This window comes from Crinia signifera, chromosome 3, assembly GCF_055691185.1.
Source record: "Crinia signifera chromosome 3, ASM5569118v1, whole genome shotgun sequence".
NCBI classification, from domain to species: domain Eukaryota; kingdom Metazoa; phylum Chordata; class Amphibia; order Anura; family Myobatrachidae; genus Crinia; species Crinia signifera.
The window spans coordinates 112979208-113001465 of record NC_139219.1 but is presented as its reverse complement, the minus strand read 5'-3'; positions in this window follow the sequence as shown (position 1 = coordinate 113001465).

Below are 22258 nucleotides of genomic sequence, written 5' to 3'. Positions count from 1 at the left end.
AGCAAAAGTTATAAAATAGAAAACTGTTGACTGACAGCACATAAACCAATCAGAATGGCTTATTTTGAATGACAATTGCATCAACCAATCAGATGGTCTCAATTCTAAACTAATTTGCATAAGGGCTTTATTTGCTCTCCATAACTTACTGAGGTCTTTCCTAACCCTAGTTTAATTGAAAACCTACAAAACCAGCCACAGATAGTTGATAACAAGAGCATTCTTGACCAATTGTCTTGCTGGTTGAAGACATGCATGATAGTCCCAGCAAAAGTTGTAAAATAGAAAACTGTTGACTGACAGTACATAAACCAATCAGAATGGCTTATTTTGAATGACAGTTGCATCAACCAATCAGATGATCTCAATTCTGAACTAATTTGCATAAGGGCTATATTTGCTCTCCATAACTTACTGAGGTCCTTCCTAACCCTAGTTTAATTGAAAACCTACAAAACCAGCCACAGATAGTTGATAACAAGAGCATTCTTGACCAATTGTCTTGCTGGTTGAAGACTAATGCTTGATAGTCCCAGCAAAAGTTGTAAAATAGAGAACTGTTGACTGACAGTACATAAACCAATCAGAATGGCTTATTTTGAATGACAGTTGCATCAACCAATCAGATGGTCTCAATTCTGAACTAATTTGCATAAGGGCTTTATTTGCTCTTTTATAACTTACTGAGGTCCTTCCTCACCCTATTCTAATTGAACAACTGCAGAACCAGCCACAGATAGTTGATAACAAGAACATTATTGACCAATTGTCTTGCTGGTTGAAGACTATTGCATGATGGTCCCAGCAAACGCTGTAAAATAGGAAACTGTTGACTGATGGTACATAAACCAATCAGAATGGCTTATTTTGAATGACAGTTGCATCAACCAATCAGATGGTCTCAATTCTGAACTAATTTGCATAATGGCTTTATTTGCTCTTCATAACTTACTGAGGTCCTTCCTCACCCTAGTCTAATTGAACACCTGCAGAACCAGCCACAGATAGTTGATAACAAGAACATTCTTGACCAATTGTCTTGCTGGTTGAAGGCTATTGCGTGATGGTGCCAGCAAAAGTTGTAAAATAGAAAACTGTTGACTACATTCTTGACCAATTGTCTTGCTGGTAGAAGACTATTGCATGATGGTCCCAGCAAAAGTTATAAAATAGAAAACTGTTGACTGACAGCACATAAACCAATCAGAATGGCTTATTTTGAATGACAATTGCATCAACCAATCAGATGGTCTCAATTCTAAACTAATTTGCATAAGGGCTTTATTTGCTCTCCATAACTTACTGAGGTCTTTCCTAACCCTAGTTTAATTGAAAACCTACCAAACCAGCCACAGATAGTTGATAACAAGTGCATTCTTGACCAATTGTCTTGCTGGTTGAAGACTAATGCATGATAGTCCCAGCAAAAGTTGTCAAATAGAAAACTGTTGACTGACAGTACATAAACCAATCAGAATGGCTTATTTTGAATGACAGTTGCATCAACCAATCAGATGGTCTTAATTCTAAACTAAATTGCATAAGGGCTTTATTTGCTCTCCATAACTTACTGAGGTCCTTCCTAACCCTAGTTTAATTGAAAACCTACAAAACCAGCCACAGATAGTTGATAACAAGAGCATTCTTAACCAATTGTCTTGCTGGTTGAAGACTAATGCATGATAGTCCCAACAAAAGTTGTAAAATAGAGAACTGTTGACTGACAGTACATAAACCAATCAGAATGGTGTATTTTGAATGACAATTGCATCAACCAATCAGATGGTCTCAATTCTAAACTAATTTGCATAAGGGCTTTATTTGCTCTCCATAACTTACTGAGGTCCTTCCTAACCCTAGTTTAATTGAAAACCTATAAAACCAGCCACAGATAGTTGATAACAAGAGCATTCTTGACCAATTGTCTTGCTGGTTGAAGGCTATTGCGTGATGGTGCCAGCAAAAGTTGTAAAATAGAAAACTGTTGACTACATTCTTGACCAATTGTCTTGCTGGTTGAAGACTATTGCATGATAGTCCCAGCAAAAGTTGTAAAATAGAAAACTGTTGACTGACAGTATATAAACCAATCAGAATGGCTTATTTTGAATGACAGTTGCATCAACCAATCAGATGATCTCAATTCTGAACTAATTTGCATAAGGGCTTTATTTGCTCTCCATAACTTACTGAGGTCCTTCCTAACCCTAGTTTAATTGAAAACCTACAAAACCAGCCACAGATAGTTGATAACAAGAGCATTCTTGACCAATTGTCTTGCTGGTTGAAGACTAATGCTTGATAGTCCCAGCAAAAGTTGTAAAATAGAGAACTGTTGACTGACAGTACATAAACCAATCAGAATGGCTTATTTTGAATGACAGTTGCATCAACCAATCAGATGGTCTCAATTCTGAACTAATTTGCATAAGGGCTTTATTTGCTCTTTATAACTTACTGAGGTCCTTCCTCACCCTATTCTAATTGAACAACTGCAGAACCAGCCACAGATAGTTGATAACAAGAACATTATTGACCAATTGTCTTGCTGGTTGAAGGCTATTGCGTGATGGTGCCAGCAAAAGTTGTAAAATAGAAAACTGTTGACTACATTCTTGACCAATTGTCTTGCTGGTTGAAGACTAATGCATGATAGTCCCAGCAAAAGTTGTAAAATAGAGAACTGTTGACTGACAGTACATAAACCAATCAGAATGGTGTATTTTGAATGACAATTTCATCAACCGATCAGATGGTCTCAATTCTAAACTAATTTGCATAAGGGCTTTATTTGCTCTCCATAACTTACTGAGGTCCTTCCTAACCCTAGTTTAATTGAAAACCTATAAAACCAGCCACAGATAGTTGATAACAAGAGCATTCTTGACCAATTGTCTTGCTGGTTGAAGACTAATGCATGATAGTCCCAGCAAAAGTTGTAAAATAGAGAACTGTTGACTGACAGTACATAAACCAATCAGAATGGCTTATTTTGAATGACAGTTGCATCAACCAATCAGATGGTCTCAATTCTGAACTAATTTGCATAAGGGCTTTATTTGCTCTTTATAACTTACTGAGGTACTTCCTCACCCTATTCTAATTGAACAACTGCAGAACCAGCCACAGATAGTTGATAACAAGAACATTATTGACCAATTGTCTTGCTGGTTGAAGACTATTGCATGATGGTCCCAGCAAACGTTGTAAAATAGGAAACTGTTGACTGATGGTACATAAACCAATCAGAATGGCTTATTTTGAATGACAGTTGCATCAACCAATCAGATGGTCTCAATTCTGAACTAATTTGCATAATGGCTTTATTTGCTCTTCATAACTTACTGAGGTCCTTCCTCACCCTAGTCTAATTGAACACCTGCAGAACCAGCCACAGATAGTTGATAACAAGAACATTCTTGACCAATTGTCTTGCTGGTTGAAGGCTATTGCGTGATGGTGCCAGCAAAAGTTGTAAAATAGAAAACTGTTGACTACATTCTTGACCAATTGTCTTGCTGGTTGAAGACTAATGCATGATAGTCCCAGCAAAAGTTGTAAAATAGAAAACTGTTGACTGACAGTATATAAACCAATCAGAATGGCTTATTTTGAATGACAGTTGCATCAACCAATCAGATGATCTCAATTCTGAACTAATTAGCATAAGGGCTTTATTTGCTCTCCATAATTTACTGAGGTCCTTCCTAACCCTAGTTTAATTGAAAACCTACAAAACCGGCCACAGATAGTTGATAACAAGAGTATTCTTGACCAATTGTCTTGCTGGTTGAAGGCTATTGCGTGATGGTGCCAGCAAAAGTTGTAAAATAGAAAACTGTTGACTACATTCTTGACCAATTGTCTTGCTGGTTGAAGACTATTGCATGATGTTCCCAGCAAAAGTTGTAAAATAGAAAACTGTTGACTGACAGTACATAAACCAATCAGAATGGCTTATTTTGAATGACAGTTGCATCAACCAATCATGTGATCTCAATTCTGAACCAATTTGCATAAGGGCTTTATTTGCTCTTCATAACTTACTGAGGTCCTTCCTCACCCTAGTCTAATTGAACACCTGCAGAACCAGCCACAGATAGTTGATAACAAGAGCATTCTTGATCAATTGTCTTGCTGGTTGAAGACTAATGCATGATAGTCCCAGCAAAAGTTGTAAAATAGAAAACTGTTGACTGACAGTATATAAACCAATCAGAATGGCTTATTTTGAATGACAGTTGCATCAACCAATTGGATGATCTCAATTCTGAACTAATTTGCATAAGGGCTTTATTTGCTCTCCATAACTTACTGAGGTCCTTCCTAACCCTAGTTTAATTGAAAACCTACAAAACCAGCCACAGATAGTTGATAACAAGAGCATTCTTGACCAATTGTCTTGCTGGTTGAAGACTAATGCTTGATAGTCCCAGCAAAAGTTGTAAAATAGAGAACTGTTGACTGACAGTACATAAACCAATCAGAATGGCTTATTTTGAATGACAGTTGCATCAACCAATCAGATGGTCTCAATTCTGAACTAATTTGCATAAGGGCTTTATTTGCTCTTTATAACTTACTGAGGTCCTTCCTCACCCTATTCTAATTGAACAACTGCAGAACCAGCCACAGATAGTTGATAACAAGAACATTATTGACCAATTGTCTTGCTGGTTGAAGGCTATTGCGTGATGGTGCCAGCAAAAGTTGTAAAATAGAAAACTGTTGACTACATTCTTGACCAATTGTCTTGCTGGTTGAAGACTAATGCATGATAGTCCCAGCAAAAGTTGTAAAATAGGAAACTGTTGACTGATGGTACATAAACCAATCAGAATGGCTTATTTTGAATGACAGTTGCATCAACCAATCAGATGGTCTCAATTCTGAACTAATTTGCATAATGGCTTTATTTGCTCTTCATAACTTACTGAGGTCCTTCCTCACCCTAGTCTAATTGAACACCTGCAGAACCAGCCACAGATAGTTGATAACAAGAACATTCTTGACCAATTGTCTTGCTGGTTGAAGGCTATTGCGTGATGGTGCCAGCAAAAGTTGTAAAATAGAAAACTGTTGACTACATTCTTGACCAATTGTCTTGCTGGTTGAAGACTAATGCATGATAGTCCCAGCAAAAGTTGTAAAATAGAAAACTGTTGACTGACAGTATATAAACCAATCAGAATGGCTTATTTTGAATGACAGTTGCATCAACCAATCAGATGATCTCAATTCTGAACTAATTAGCATAAGGGCTTTATTTGCTCTCCATAATTTACTGAGGTCCTTCCTAACCCTAGTTTAATTGAAAACCTACAAAACCAGCCACAGATAGTTGATAACAAGAGCATTCTTGACCAAATGTCTTGCTGGTTGAAGACTAATGCATGATAGTCCCAGCAAAAGTTGTAAAATAGAGAACTGTTGACTGACAGTACATAAACCAATCAGAATGGCTTATTTTGAATGACAATTGCATCAACCAATCAGATGGTCTTAATTCTAAACTAATTTGCATAAGGGCTTTATTTGCTCTCCATAACTTACTGAGGTCCTTCCTAACCCTAGTTTAATTGAAAACCTACAAAACCAGCCACAGATAGTTGATAACAAGAGCATTCTTGACCAATTGTCTTGCTGGTTGAAGACTAATGCATGATAGTCCCAGCAAAAGTTGTAAAATAGAGAACTGTTGACTGACAGTACATAAACCAATCAGAATGGTGTATTTTGAATGACAATTGCATCAACCAATCAGATGGTCTCAATTCTAAACTAATTTGCATAAGGGCTTTATTTGCTCTCCATAACTTACTGAGGTCCTTCCTAACCCTAGTTTAATTGAAAACCTACAAAACCAGCCACAGATAGTTGATAACAAGAGCATTCTTGACCAATTGTCTTGCTGGTTGAAGGCTATTGCATGATGGTGCCAGCAACAGTTGTAAAATAGAAAACTGTTGACTACATTCTTGACCAATTGTATTGCTGGTTGAAGACTATTGCATGATGGTCCCAGCAAAAGTTATAAAATAGAAAACTGTTGACTGACAGCACATAAACCAATCAGAATGGCTTATTTTGAATGACAATTGCATCAACCAATCAGATAGTCTCAATTCAAAACTAATTTGCATAAGGGCTTTATTTGCTCTCCATAACTTACTGAGGTCTTTCCTAACCCTAGTTTAATTGAAAACCTACAAAACCAGCCACAGATAGTTGATAACAAGAGCATTCTTGACCAATTGTCTTGCTGGTTGAAGACTAATGCATGATAGTCCCAGCAAAAGTTGTAAAATAGAAAACTGTTGATTGACAGTACATAAACCAATCAGAATGGCTTATTTTGAATGACAGTTGCATCAACCAATCATATGATTTCAATTCTGAACTAATTTGCATAAGGGCTTTATTTGCTCTTCATAACTTACTGAGGTCCTTCCTCACCCTAGTTTAATTGAAAACCTACCAAACCAGCCACAGATAGTTGATAACAAGAGCATTCTTGACCAATTGTCTTGCTGGTTGAAGACTAATGCATGATAGTCCCAGCAAAAGTTGTAAAATAGAAAACTGTTGACTGACAGTATATAAACCAATCAGAATGGCTTATTTTGAATGACAGTTGCATCAATCAATCAGATGATCTCAATTCTGAACTAATTTGCATAAGGGCTTTATTTGCTCTCCATAACTTACTGAGGTCCTTCCTAACCCTAGTTTAATTGAAAACCTACAAAACCAGCCACAGATAGTTGATAACAAGAGCATTCTTGACCAATTGTCTTGCTGGTTGAAGACTAATGCATGATAGTCCCAGCAAAAGTTGTAAAATAGAGAGCTGTTGACTGACAGTACATAAACCAATCGGAATGGTGTATTTTGAATGACAATTGCATCAACCAATCAGATGGTCTTAATTCTAAACTAATTTGCATAAGGGCTTTATTTGCTCTCCATAACTTACTGAGGTCCTTCCTAACCCTAGTTTAATTGAAAACCTACAAAACCAGCCACAGATAGTTGATAACAAAAGCATTCTTGACCAATTGTCTTGCTGGTTGAAGACTAATGCATGATAATCCCAGCAAAAGTTGTAAAATAGAGAACTGTTGACTGACAGTACATAAACCAATCAGAATGGTGTATTTTGATTGACAATTGCATCAACCAATCAGATGGTCTCAATTCTAAACTAATTTGCATAGGGGCATTATTTGCTCTCCATAACTTACTGAGGTCCTTCCTAACCCTAGTTTAATTGAAAACCTATAAAACCAGCCACAGATAGTTGATAACAAGAGCATTCTTGACCAATTGTCTTGCTGGTAGAAGGCTATTGCGTGATGGTGCCAGCAAAGTTGTAAAATAGAAAACTGTTGACTACATTCTTGACCAATTGTCTTGCTAGTTGAAGACTATTGCATGATGGTCCCAGCAAAAGTTATAAAATAGAAAACTGTTGACTGACAGCACATAAACCAATCAGAATGGCTTATTTTGAATGACAGTTGCATCAACCAATCATATGATCTCAATTCTGAACCAATTTGCATAAGGGCTTTATTTGGTCTTCATAACTTACTGAGGTCTTTCCTAACCCTAGTTTAATTGAAAACCTACAAAACCAGCCACAGATAGTTGATAACAAGAGCATTCTTGACCAAATGTCTTGCTGGTTGAAGACTAATGCATGATAGTCCCAGCAAAAGTTGTAAAATAGAGAACTGTTGACTGACAGTACATAAACCAATCAGAATGGCTTATTTTGAATGACAATTGCATCAACCAATCAGATGGTCTTAATTCTAAACTAAATTGCATAAGGGCTTTATTTGCTCTCCATAACTTACTGAGGTCCTTCCTAACCCTAGTTTAATTGAAAACCTACAAAACCAGCCACAGATAGTTGATAACAAGAGCATTCTTGACCAATTGTCTTGCTGGTTGAAGACTAATGCATGATAGTCCCAGCAAAAGTTGTAAAATAGAGAACTGTTGACTGACAGTACATAAACCAATCAGAATGGTGTATTTTGAATGACAATTGCATCAACCAATCAGATGGTCTCAATTCTAAACTAATTTGCATAAGGGCTTTATTTGCTCTCCATAACTTACTGAGGTCCTTCCTAACCCTAGTTTAATTGAAAACCTATAAAACCAGCCACAGATAGTTGATAACAAGAGCATTCTTGACCAATTGTCTTGCTGGTTGAAGGCTATTGCGTGATGGTGCCAGCAAAAGTTGTAAAATAGAAAACTGTTGACTACATTCTTGACCAATTGTCTTGCTGGTTGAAGACTATTGCATGATGTTCCCAGCAAAAGTTGTAAAATAGAAAACTGTTGACTGACAGTACATAAACCAATCAGAATGGCTTATTTTGAATGACAGTTGCATCAACCAATCATATGATCTCAATTCTGAACCAATTTGCATAAGGGCTTTATTTGCTCTTCATAACTTACTGAGGTCCTTCCTCACCCTAGTCTAATTGAACACCTGCAGAACCAGCCACAGATAGTTGATAACAAGAGCATTCTTGATCAATTGTCTTGCTGGTTGAAGACTAATGCATGATAGTCCAAGCAAAAGTTGTAAAATAGAAAACTGTTGACTGACAGTATATAAACCAATCAGAATGGCTTATTTTGAATGACAGTTGCATCAACCAATCAGATGATCTCAATTCTGAACTAATTTGCATAAGGGCTTTATTTGCTCTCCATAACTTACTGAGGTCCTTCCTAACCCTAGTTTAATTGAAAACCTACAAAACCAGCCACAGATAGTTGATAACAAGAGCATTCTTGACCAATTGTCTTGCTGGTTGAAGACTAATGCTTGATAGTCCCAGCAAAAGTTGTAAAATAGAGAACTGTTGACTGACAGTACATAAACCAATCAGAATGGCTTATTTTGAATGACAGTTGCATCAACCAATCAGATGGTCTCAATTCTGAACTAATTTGCATAAGGGCTTTATTTGCTCTTTATAACTTACTGAGGTCCTTCCTCACCCTATTCTAATTGAACAACTGCAGAACCAGCCACAGATAGTTGATAACAAGAACATTATTGACCAATTGTCTTGCTGGTTGAAGGCTATTGCGTGATGGTGCCAGCAAAAGTTGTAAAATAGAAAACTGTTGACTACATTCTTGACCAATTGTCTTGCTGGTTGAAGACTAATGCATGATAGTCCCAGCAAAAGTTGTAAAATAGAGAACTGTTGACTGACAGTACATAAACCAATCAGAATGGTGTATTTTGAATGACAATTTCATCAACCGATCAGATGGTCTCAATTCTAAACTAATTTGCATAAGGGCTTTATTTGCTCTCCATAACTTACTGAGGTCCTTCCTAACCCTAGTTTAATTGAAAACCTATAAAACCAGCCACAGATAGTTGATAACAAGAGCATTCTTGACCAATTGTCTTGCTGGTTGAAGACTAATGCATGATAGTCCCAGCAAAAGTTGTAAAATAGAGAACTGTTGACTGACAGTACATAAACCAATCAGAATGGCTTATTTTGAATGACAGTTGCATCAACCAATCAGATGGTCTCAATTCTGAACTAATTTGCATAAGGGCTTTATTTGCTCTTTATAACTTACTGAGGTACTTCCTCACCCTATTCTAATTGATCAACTGCAGAACCAGCCACAGATAGTTGATAACAAGAACATTATTGACCAATTGTCTTGCTGGTTGAAGACTATTGCATGATGGTCCCAGCAAACGTTGTAAAATAGGAAACTGTTGACTGATGGTACATAAACTAATCAGAATGGCTTATTTTGAATGACAGTTGCATCAACCAATCAGATGGTCTCAATTCTGAACTAATTTGCATAATGGCTTTATTTGCTCTTCATAACTTACTGAGTCCTTCCTCACCCTAGTCTAATTGAACACCTGCAGAACCAGCCACAGATAGTTGATAACAAGAACATTCTTGACCAATTGTCTTGCTGGTTGAAGGCTATTGCGTGATGGTGCCAGCAAAAGTTGTAAAATAGAAAACTGTTGACTGACAGTATATAAACCAATCAGAATGGCTTATTTTGAATGACAGTTGCATCAACCAATCAGATGATCTCAATTCTGAACTAATTAGCATAAGGGCTTTATTTGCTCTCCATAATTTACTGAGGTCCTTCCTAACCCTAGTTTAATTGAAAACCTACAAAACCGGCCACAGATAGTTGATAACAAGAGTATTCTTGACCAATTGTCTTGCTGGTTGAAGGCTATTGCGTGATGGTGCCAGCAAAAGTTGTAAAATAGAAAACTGTTGACTACATTCTTGACCAATTGTCTTGCTGGTTGAAGACTATTGCATGATGTTCCCAGCAAAAGTTGTAAAATAGAAAACTGTTGACTGACAGTACATAAACCAATCAGAATGGCTTATTTTGAATGACAGTTGCATCAACCAATCATATGATCTCAATTCTGAACCAATTTGCATAAGGGCTTTATTTGCTCTTCATAACTTACTGAGGTCCTTCCTCACCCTAGTCTAATTGAACACCTGCAGAACCAGCCACAGATAGTTGATAACAAGAGCATTCTTGATCAATTGTCTTGCTGGTTGAAGACTAATGCATGATAGTCCCAGCAAAAGTTGTAAAATAGAAAACTGTTGACTGACAGTATATAAACCAATCAGAATGGCTTATTTTGAATGACAGTTGCATCAACCAATTGGATGATCTCAATTCTGAACTAATTTGCATAAGGGCTTTATTTGCTCTCCATAACTTACTGAGGTCCTTCCTAACCCTAGTTTAATTGAAAACCTACAAAACCAGCCACAGATAGTTGATAACAAGAGCATTCTTGACCAATTGTCTTGCTGGTTGAAGACTAATGCTTGATAGTCCCAGCAAAAGTTGTAAAATAGAGAACTGTTGACTGACAGTACATAAACCAATCAGAATGGCTTATTTTGAATGACAGTTGCATCAACCAATCAGATGGTCTCAATTCTGAACTAATTTGCATAAGGGCTTTATTTGCTCTTTATAACTTACTGAGGTCCTTCCTCACCCTATTCTAATTGAACAACTGCAGAACCAGCCACAGATAGTTGATAACAAGAACATTATTGACCAATTGTCTTGCTGGTTGAAGGCTATTGCGTGATGGTGCCAGCAAAAGTTGTAAAATAGAAAACTGTTGACTACATTCTTGACCAATTGTCTTGCTGGTTGAAGACTAATGCATGATAGTCCCAGCAAAAGTTGTAAAATAGGAAACTGTTGACTGATGGTACATAAACCAATCAGAATGGCTTATTTTGAATGACAGTTGCATCAACCAATCAGATGGTCTCAATTCTGAACTAATTTGCATAATGGCTTTATTTGCTCTTCATAACTTACTGAGGTCCTTCCTCACCCTAGTCTAATTGAACACCTGCAGAACCAGCCACAGATAGTTGATAACAAGAACATTCTTGACCAATTGTCTTGCTGGTTGAAGGCTATTGCGTGATGGTGCCAGCAAAAGTTGTAAAATAGAAAACTGTTGACTACATTCTTGACCAATTGTCTTGCTGGTTGAAGACTAATGCATGATAGTCCCAGCAAAAGTTGTAAAATAGAAAACTGTTGACTGACAGTATATAAACCAATCAGAATGGCTTATTTTGAATGACAGTTGCATCAACCAATCAGATGATCTCAATTCTGAACTAATTAGCATAAGGGCTTTATTTGCTCTCCATAATTTACTGAGGTCCTTCCTAACCCTAGTTTAATTGAAAACCTACAAAACCAGCCACAGATAGTTGATAACAAGAGCATTCTTGACCAAATGTCTTGCTGGTTGAAGACTAATGCATGATAGTCCCAGCAAAAGTTGTAAAATAGAGAACTGTTGACTGACAGTACATAAACCAATCAGAATGGCTTATTTTGAATGACAATTGCATCAACCAATCAGATGGTCTTAATTCTAAACTAATTTGCATAAGGGCTTTATTTGCTCTCCATAACTTACTGAGGTCCTTCCTAACCCTAGTTTAATTGAAAACCTACAAAACCAGCCACAGATAGTTGATAACAAGAGCATTCTTGACCAATTGTCTTGCTGGTTGAAGACTAATGCATGATAGTCCCAGCAAAAGTTGTAAAATAGAGAACTGTTGACTGACAGTACATAAACCAATCAGAATGGTGTATTTTGAATGACAATTGCATCAACCAATCAGATGGTCTCAATTCTAAACTAATTTGCATAAGGGCTTTATTTGCTCTCCATAACTTACTGAGGTCCTTCCTAACCCTAGTTTAATTGAAAACCTATAAAACCAGCCACAGATAGTTGATAACAAGAGCATTCTTGACCAATTGTCTTGCTGGTTGAAGGCTATTGCATGATGGTGCCAGCAACAGTTGTAAAATAGAAAACTGTTGACTACATTCTTGACCAATTGTATTGCTGGTTGAAGACTATTGCATGATGGTCCCAGCAAAAGTTATAAAATAGAAAACTGTTGACTGACAGCACATAAACCAATCAGAATGGCTTATTTTGAATGACAATTGCATCAACCAATCAGATAGTCTCAATTCAAAACTAATTTGCATAAGGGCTTTATTTGCTCTCCATAACTTACTGAGGTCTTTCCTAACCCTAGTTTAATTGAAAACCTACAAAACCAGCCACAGATAGTTGATAACAAGAGCATTCTTGACCAATTGTCTTGCTGGTTGAAGACTAATGCATGATAGTCCCAGCAAAAGTTGTAAAATAGAAAACTGTTGATTGACAGTACATAAACCAATCAGAATGGCTTATTTTGAATGACAGTTGCATCAACCAATAATATGATTTCAATTCTGAACTAATTTGCATAAGGGCTTTATTTGCTCTTCATAACTTACTGAGGTCCTTCCTCACCCTAGTTTAATTGAAAACCTACCAAACCAGCCACAGATAGTTGATAACAAGAGCATTCTTGACCAATTGTCTTGCTGGTTGAAGACTAATGCATGATAGTCCCAGCAAAAGTTGTAAAATAGAAAACTGTTGACTGACAGTATATAAACCAATCAGAATGGCTTATTTTGAATGACAGTTGCATCAATCAATCAGATGATCTCAATTCTGAACTAATTTGCATAAGGGCTTTATTTGCTCTCCATAACTTACTGAGGTCCTTCCTAACCCTAGTTTAATTGAAAACCTACAAAACCAGCCACAGATAGTTGATAACAAGAGCATTCTTGACCAATTGTCTTGCTGGTTGAAGACTAATGCATGATAGTCCCAGCAAAAGTTGTAAAATAGAGAGCTGTTGACTGACAGTACATAAACCAATCGGAATGGTGTATTTTGAATGACAATTGCATCAACCAATCAGATGGTCTTAATTCTAAACTAATTTGCATAAGGGCTTTATTTGCTCTCCATAACTTACTGAGGTCCTTCCTAACCCTAGTTTAATTGAAAACCTACAAAACCAGCCACAGATAGTTGATAACAAAAGCATTCTTGACCAATTGTCTTGCTGGTTGAAGACTAATGCATGATAATCCCAGCAAAAGTTGTAAAATAGAGAACTGTTGACTGACAGTACATAAACCAATCAGAATGGTGTATTTTGATTGACAATTGCATCAACCAATCAGATGGTCTCAATTCTAAACTAATTTGCATAGGGGCATTATTTGCTCTCCATAACTTACTGAGGTCCTTCCTAACCCTAGTTTAATTGAAAACCTATAAAACCAGCCACAGATAGTTGATAACAAGAGCATTCTTGACCAATTGTCTTGCTGGTAGAAGGCTATTGCGTGATGGTGCCAGCAAAGTTGTAAAATAGAAAACTGTTGACTACATTCTTGACCAATTGTCTTGCTAGTTGAAGACTATTGCATGATGGTCCCAGCAAAAGTTATAAAATAGAAAACTGTTGACTGACAGCACATAAACCAATCAGAATGGCTTATTTTGAATGACAATTGCATCAACCAATCAGATGGTCTCAATTCTAAACTAATTTGCATAAGGGCTTTATTTGCTATCCATAACTTACTGAGGTCTTTCCTAACCCTAGTTTAATTGAAAACCTACAAAACCAGCCACAGATAGTTGATAACAAGAGTATTCTTGACCAAATGTCTTGCTGGTTGAAGACTAATGCATGATAGTCCCAGCAAAAGTTGTAAAATAGAGAACTGTTGACTGACAGTACATAAACCAATCAGAATGGCTTATTTTGAATGACAATTGCATCAACCAATCAGATGGTCTTAATTCTAAACTAATTTGCATAAGGGCTTTATTTGCTCTCCATAACTTACTGAGGTCCTTCCTAACCCTAGTTTAATTGAAAACCTACAAAACCAGCCACATATAGTTGATAACAAGAGCATTCTTGACCAATTGTCTTGCGGGTTGAAGACTAATGCATGATAGTCCCAGCAAAAGTTGTAAAATAGAGAACTGTTGACTGACAGTACATAAACCAATCAGAAAGGTGTATTTTGAATGACAATTGCATCAACCAACCAGATGGTCTCAATTCTAAACTAATTTGCATAAGGGCTTTATTTGCTCTCCATAACTTACTGAGGTCCTTCCTAACCCTAGTTTAATTGAAAACTTATAAAACCAGCCACAGATAGTTCATAACAAGAGCATTCTTGACCAATTGTCTTGCTGGTTGAAGACTAATGCATGATAGTCCCAGCAAAAGTTGTAAAATAGAGAACTGTTGACTGACAGTACATAATCCAATCAGAATGGTGTATTTTGAATGACAATTGCATCAACCAATCAGATGGTCTCAATTCTAAACTAATTTGCATAGGGGCTTTATTTGCTCTCCATAACTTACTGAGGTCCTTCCTAACCCTAGTTTAATTGAAAACCTATAAAACCAGCCACAGATAGTTGATAACAAGAGCATTCTTGACCAATTGTCTTGCTGGTTGAAGGCTATTGCGTGATGGTGCCAGCAAAAGTTGTAAAATAGAAAACTGTTGACTACATTCTTGACCAATTGTCTTGCTGGTTGAAGACTATTGCATGATGGTCCCAGCAAAAGTTATAAAATAGAAAACTGTTGACTGACAGCACATAAACCAATCAGAATGGCTTATTTTGAATGACAATTGCATCAACCAATCAGATGGTCTCAATTCTAAACTAATTTGCATAAGGGCTTTATTTGCTCTCCATAACTTACTGAGGTCTTTCCTAACCCTAGTTTAATTGAAAACCTACAAAACCAGCCACAGATAGTTGATAACAAGAGCATACTTGACCAATTGTCTTGCTGGTTGAAGACTAATGCATGATAGTCCCAGCAAAAGTTGTAAAATAGAAAACTGTTGACTGACAGTATATAAACCAATCAGAATGGCTTATTTTGAATGACAGTTGCATCAACCAATCATATGATCTCAATTCTGAACTAATTTGTATAAGGGCTTTATTTGCTCTCCATAACTTACTGAGGTCCTTCCTAACCCTAGTTTAATTGAAAACCTACAAAACCAGCCACAGATAGTTGATAACAAGAGCATTCTTGACCAATTGTCTTGCTGGTTGAAGACTAATGCTTGATAGTCCCAGCAAAAGTTGTAAAATAGAGAACTGTTGACTGACAGTACATAAACCAATCAGAATGGCTTATTTTGAATGACAGTTGCATCAACCAATCAGATGGTCTCAATTCTGAACTAATTTGCATAAGGGCTTTATTTGCTCTTTATAACTTACTGAGGTCCTTCCTCACCCTATTCTAATTGAACACCTGCAGAACCAGCCACAGATAGTTGATAACAAGAACATTATTGACCAATTGTCTTGCTGGTTAAAGACTATTGCATGATGGTCCCAGCAAACGTTGTAAAATAGAAAACTGTTGACTGACAGTATATAAACCAATCAGAATGGCTTATTTTGAATGACAGTTGCATCAACCAATCATATGATCTCAATTCTGAACCAATTTGCATAAGGGCTTTATTTGCTCTTCATAACTTACTGAGGTCCTACCTCACCCTAGTCTAATTGAACACCTGCAGAACCAGCCACAGATAGTTGATAACAAGAGCATTCTTGACCAATTGTCTTGCTGGTTGAAGACTAATGCATGATAGTCCCAGCAAAAGTTGTAAAATAGAAAACTGTTGACTGACAGAACATAAACCAATCAGAATGGCTTATTTTGAATGACAGTTGCATCAACCAATCATATGATCTCAATTCTGAACCAATTTGCATAAGGGCTTTATTTGCTCTTCATAACTTACTGAGGTCCTTCCTCACCCTAGTCTAATTGAACACCTGCAGAACCAGCCACAGATAGTTGATAACAAGAGCATTCTTGACCAATTGTCTTGCTGGTTGAAGACTAATGCATGATAGTCCCAGCAAAAGTTGTAAAATAGAAAACTGTTGACTGACAGTATATAAACCAATCAGAATGGCTTATTTTGAATGACAGTTGCATCAACCAATCAGATGGTCTCAATTCTGAACTAATTTGCATAAGGGCTTTATTTGCTCTTTATAACTTACTGAGGTCCTTCCTCACCCTATTCTAATTGAACACCTGCAGAACCAGCCACAGATAGTTGATAACAAGAACATTATTGACCAATTGTCTTGCTGGTTGAAGACTATTGCATGATGGTCCCAGCAAACATTGTAAAATAGAAAACTGTTGACTGACAGTATATAAACCAATCAGAATGGCTTATTTTGAATGACAGTTGCATCAACCAATCCTATGATCTCAATTCTGAACCAATTTGCATAAGGGCTTTATTTGCTCTTCATAACTTACTGAGGTCCTACCTCACCCTAGTCTAATTGAACACCTGCAGAACCAGCCACAGATAGTTGATAACAAGAGCATTCTTGACCAATTGTCTTGCTGGTTGAAGACTAATGCATGATAGTCCCAGCAAAATTTGTAAAATAGAAAACTGTTGACTGACAGTACATAAACCAATCAGAATGGCTTATTTTGAATGACAGTTGCATCAACCAATCATATGATCTCAATTCTGAACCAATTTGCATAAGGGCTTTATTTGCTCTTCATAACTTACTGAGGTCCTTCCTCACCCTAGTCTAATTGAACACCTGCAGAACCAGCCACAGATAGTTGATAACAAGAGCATTCTTGACCAATTGTCTTGCTGGTTGAAGACTAATGCATGATAGTCCCAGCAAAAGTTGTAAAATAGAAAACTGTTGACTGACAGTATATAAACCAATCAGAATGGCTTATTTTGAATGACAGTTGCATCAACCAATCAGATGATCTCAATTCTGAACTAATTTGCATAAGGGCTTTGTTTGCTCTCCATAACTTACTGAGGTCCTTCCTAACCCTAGTTTAATTGAAAACCTACAAAACCAGCCACAGATAGTTGATAACAAGAGCATTCTTGACCAATTGTCTTGCTGGTTGAAGACTAATGCATGATAGTCCCAGCAAAAGTTGTAAAATAGAGAACTGTTGACTGACAGTACATAAACCAATCAGAATGGTGTATTTTGAATGACAATTGCATCAACCAATCAGATGGTCTTAATTCTAAACTAATTTGCATAAGGGCTTTATTTGCTCTCCATAACTTACTGAGGTCCTTCCTAACCCTAGTTTAATTGAAAACCTACAAAACCAGCCACAGATAGTTGATAACAAGAGCATTCTTGACCAATTGTCTTGCTGGTTGAAGGCTATTGCGTGATGGTGCCAGCAAAAGTTGTAAAATAGAAAACTGTTGACTACATTCTTGACCAATTGTCTTGCTGGTTGAAGACTATTGCATGATGGTCCCAGCAAAAGTTATAAAACAGAAAACTGTTGACTGACAGCACATAAACCAATCAGAATGGCTTATTTTGAATGACAATTGCATCAACCAATCAGATGGTTTCAATTCTAAACTAATTTGCATAAGGGCTTTATTTGCTCTCCATAACTTACTGAGGTCTTTCCTAACCCTAGTTTAATTGAAAACCAACAAAACCAGCCACAGATAGTTGATAACAAGAGCATTCTTGACCAATTGTCTTGCTGGTTGAAGACTAATGCATGATAGTCCCAGCAAAAGTTGTAAAATAGAAAACTGTTGACTGACAGTACATAAACCAATCAGAATGGCTTATTTTGAATGACAGTTGCATCAACCAATCATATGATCTCAATTCTGAACCAATTTGCATAAGGGCTTTATTTGCTCTTCATAACTTACTGAGGTCCTTCCTAACCCTAGTTTAATTGAAAACCTACAAAACCAGCCACAGATAGTTGATAACAAGAGCTTTCTTGACCAATTGTCTTGCTGGTTGAAGACTAATGCATGATAGTCCCAGCAAAAGTTGTAAAATAGAGAACTGTTGACTGACAGTACATAAAACAATCAGAATGGCTTATTTTGAATGACAATTGCATCAACCAATCAGATGGTCTTAATTCTAAACTAATTTGCATAATGGCTTTATTTGCTCTCCATAACTTACTGAGGTCCTTCCTAACCCTAGTTTAATTGAAAACCTACAAAACCAGCCACAGATAGTTGATAACAAGAGCATTCTTGACCAATTGTCTTGCTGGTTGAAGACTAATGCATGATAGTCCCAGCAAAAGTTGTAAAATAGAGAACTGTTGACTGACAGTACATAAACCAATCAGAATGGTGTATTTTGAATGACAATTGCATCAACCAATCAGATGGTCTCAATTCTAAACTAATTTGCATAAGGGATTTAATTGCTCTCCATAACTTACTGAGGTCCTTCCTAACCCTAGTTTAATTGAAAACCTATAAAACCAGCCACAGATAGTTGATAACAAGAGCATTCTTGACCAATTGCCTTGCTGGTTGAAGGCTATTGCGTGATGGTGCCAGCAAAAGTTGTAAAATAGAAAACTGTTGACTACATTCTTGACCAATTGTCTTGCTGGTTGAAGATTATTGCATGATGGTCCCAGCAAAAGTTATAAAATAGAAAACTGTTGACTGACAGCACATAAACCAATCAGAATGGCTTATTTTGAATGACAATTGCATCAACCAATCAGATGGTTTCAATTCTAAACTAATTTGCATAAGGGCTTTATTTGCTCTCCATAACTTACTGAGGTCTTTCCTAACCCTAGTTTAATTGAAAACCTACAAAACCAGCCACAGATAGTTGATAACAAGAGCATTCTTGACCAATTGTCTTGCTGGTTGAAGACTAATGCATGATAATCCCAGCAAAAGTTGTAAAATAGAAAACTGTTGACTGACAGTACATAAACCAATCAGAATGGCTTATTTTGAATGACAGTTGCATCAACCAATCATATGATCTCAATTCTGAACTAATTTGCATAAGGGCTTTATTTGCTCTTCATAACTTACTGAGGTCCTTCCTCACCCTAGTCTAATAGAACACCTGCAGAACCAGCCACAGATAGTTGATAACAAGAGCATTCTTGACCAATTGTCTTGCTGGTTGAAGACTAATGCATGATAGTCCAAGCAAAAGTTGTAAAATAGAAAACTGTTGACTGACAGTATATAAACCAATCAGAATGGCTTATTTTGAATGACAGTTGCATCAACCAATCAGATGATCTCAATTCTGAACTAATTTGCAAAAGGGCTATATTTGCTCTCCATAACTTACTGAGGTCCTTCCTAACCCTAGTTTAATTGAAAACCTACAAAACCAGCCACAGATAGTTGATAACAAGAGCATTCTTGACCAATTGTCTTGCTGGTTGAAGACTAATGCTTGATAGTCCCAGCAAAAGTTGTAAAATAGAGAACTGTTGACTGACAGTACATAAACCAATCAGAATGGCTTATTTTGAATGACAGTTGCATCAACCAATCAGATGGTCTCAATTCTGAACTAATTTGCATAAGGGCTTTATTTGCTCTTTATAACTTACTGAGGTCCTTCCTTACCCTATTCTAATTGAACAACTGCAGAACCAGCCACAGATAGTTGATAACAAGAACATTATTGACCAATTGTCTTGCTGGTTGAAGACTATTGCATGATGGTCCCAGCAAACGTTGTAAAATAGAAAACTGTTGACTGATGGTACATAAACCAATCAGAATGGCTTATTTTGAATGACAGTTGCATCAACCAATCCTATGATCTCAATTCTGAACCAATTTGCATAAGGGCTTTATTTGCTCTTCATAACTTACTGAGGTCCTACCTCACCCTAGTCTAATTGAACACCTGCAGAACCAGCCACAGATAGTTGATAACAAGAGCATTCTTGACCAATTGTCTTGCTGGTTGAAGACTAATGCATGATAGTCCCAGCAAAAGTTGTAAAATAGAAAACTGTTGACTGACAGTATATAAACCAATCAGAATGGCTTATTTTGAATGACAGTTGCATCAACCAATCAGATGGTCTCAATTCTGAACTAATTTGCATAAGGGCTTTATTTGCTCTTTATAACTTACTGAGGTCCTTCCTCACCCTATTCTAATTGAACACCTGCAGAACCAGCCACAGATAGTTGATAACAAGAACATTATTGACCAATTGTCTTGCTGGTTGAAGACTATTGCATGATGGTCCCAGCAAACATTGTAAAATAGAAAACTGTTGAGTGACAGTATATAAACCAATCAGAATGGCTTATTTTGAATGACAGTTGCATCAACCAATCCTATGATCTCAATTCTGAACCAATTTGCATAAGGGCTTTATTTGCTCTTCATAACTTACTGAGGTCCTACCTCACCCTAGTCTAATTGAACACCTGCAGAACCAGCCACAGATAGTTGATAACAAGAGCATTCTTGACCAATTGTCTTGCTGGTTGAAGACTAATGCATGATAGTCCCAGCAAAATTTGTAAAATAGAAAACTGTTGACTGACAGTACATAAACCAATCAGAATGGCTTATTTTGAATGACAGTTGCATCAACCAATCATATGATCTCCATTCTGAACCAATTTGCATAAGGGCTTTATTTGCTCTTCATAACTTACTGAGGTCCTTCCTCACCCTAGTCTAATTGAACACCTGCAGAACCAGCCACAGATAGTTGATAACAAGAGCATTCTTGACCAATTGTCTTGCTGGTTGAAGACTAATGCATGATAGTCCCAGCAAAAGTTGTAAAATAGAAAACTGTTGACTGACAGTATATAAACCAATCAGAATGGCTTATTTTGAATGACAGTTGCATCAACCAATCAGATGATCTCAATTCTGAACTAATTTGCATAAGGGCTTTGTTTGCTCTCCATAACTTACTGAGGTCCTTCCTAACCCTAGTTTAATTGAAAACCTACAAAACCAGCCACAGATAGTTGATAACAAGAGCATTCTTGACCAATTGTCTTGCTGGTTGAAGACTAATGCATGATAGTCCCAGCAAAAGTTGTAAAATAGAGAACTGTTGACTGACAGTACATAAACCAATCAGAATGGTGTATTTTGAATGACAATTGCATCAACCAATCAGATGGTCTTAATTCTAAACTAATTTGCATAAGGGCTTTATTTGCTCTCCATAACTTACTGAGGTCCTTCCTAACCCTAGTTTAATTGAAAACCTACAAAATCAGCCACAGGTAGTTGATAACAAGAGCATTCTTGACCAATTGTCTTGCTGGTTGAAGGCTATTGCGTGATGGTGCCAGCAAAAGTTGTAAAATAGAAAACTGTTGACTACATTCTTGACCAATTGTCTTGCTGGTTGAAGACTATTGCATGATGGTCCCAGCAAAAGTTATAAAACAGAAAACTGTTGACTGACAGTACATAAACCAATCAGAATGGCTTATTTTGAATGACAGTTGCATCAACCAATCATATGATCTCAATTCTGAACCAATTTGCATAAGGGCTTTATTTGCTCTTCATAACTTACTGAGGTCCTTCCTAACCCTAGTTTAATTGAAAACCTACAAAACCAGCCACAGATAGTTGATAACAAGAGCTTTCTTGACCAATTGTCTTGCTGGTTGAAGACTAATGCATGATAGTCCCAGCAAAAGTTGTAAAATAGAGAACTGTTGACTGACAGTACATAAAACAATCAGAATGGCTTATTTTGAATGACAATTGCATCAACCAATCAGATGGTCTTAATTCTAAACTAATTTGCATAAGGGCTTTATTTGCTCTCCATAACTTACTGAGGTCTTTCCTAACCCTAGTTTAATTGAAAACCAACAAAACCAGCCACAGATAGTTGATAACAAGAGCATTCTTGACCAATTG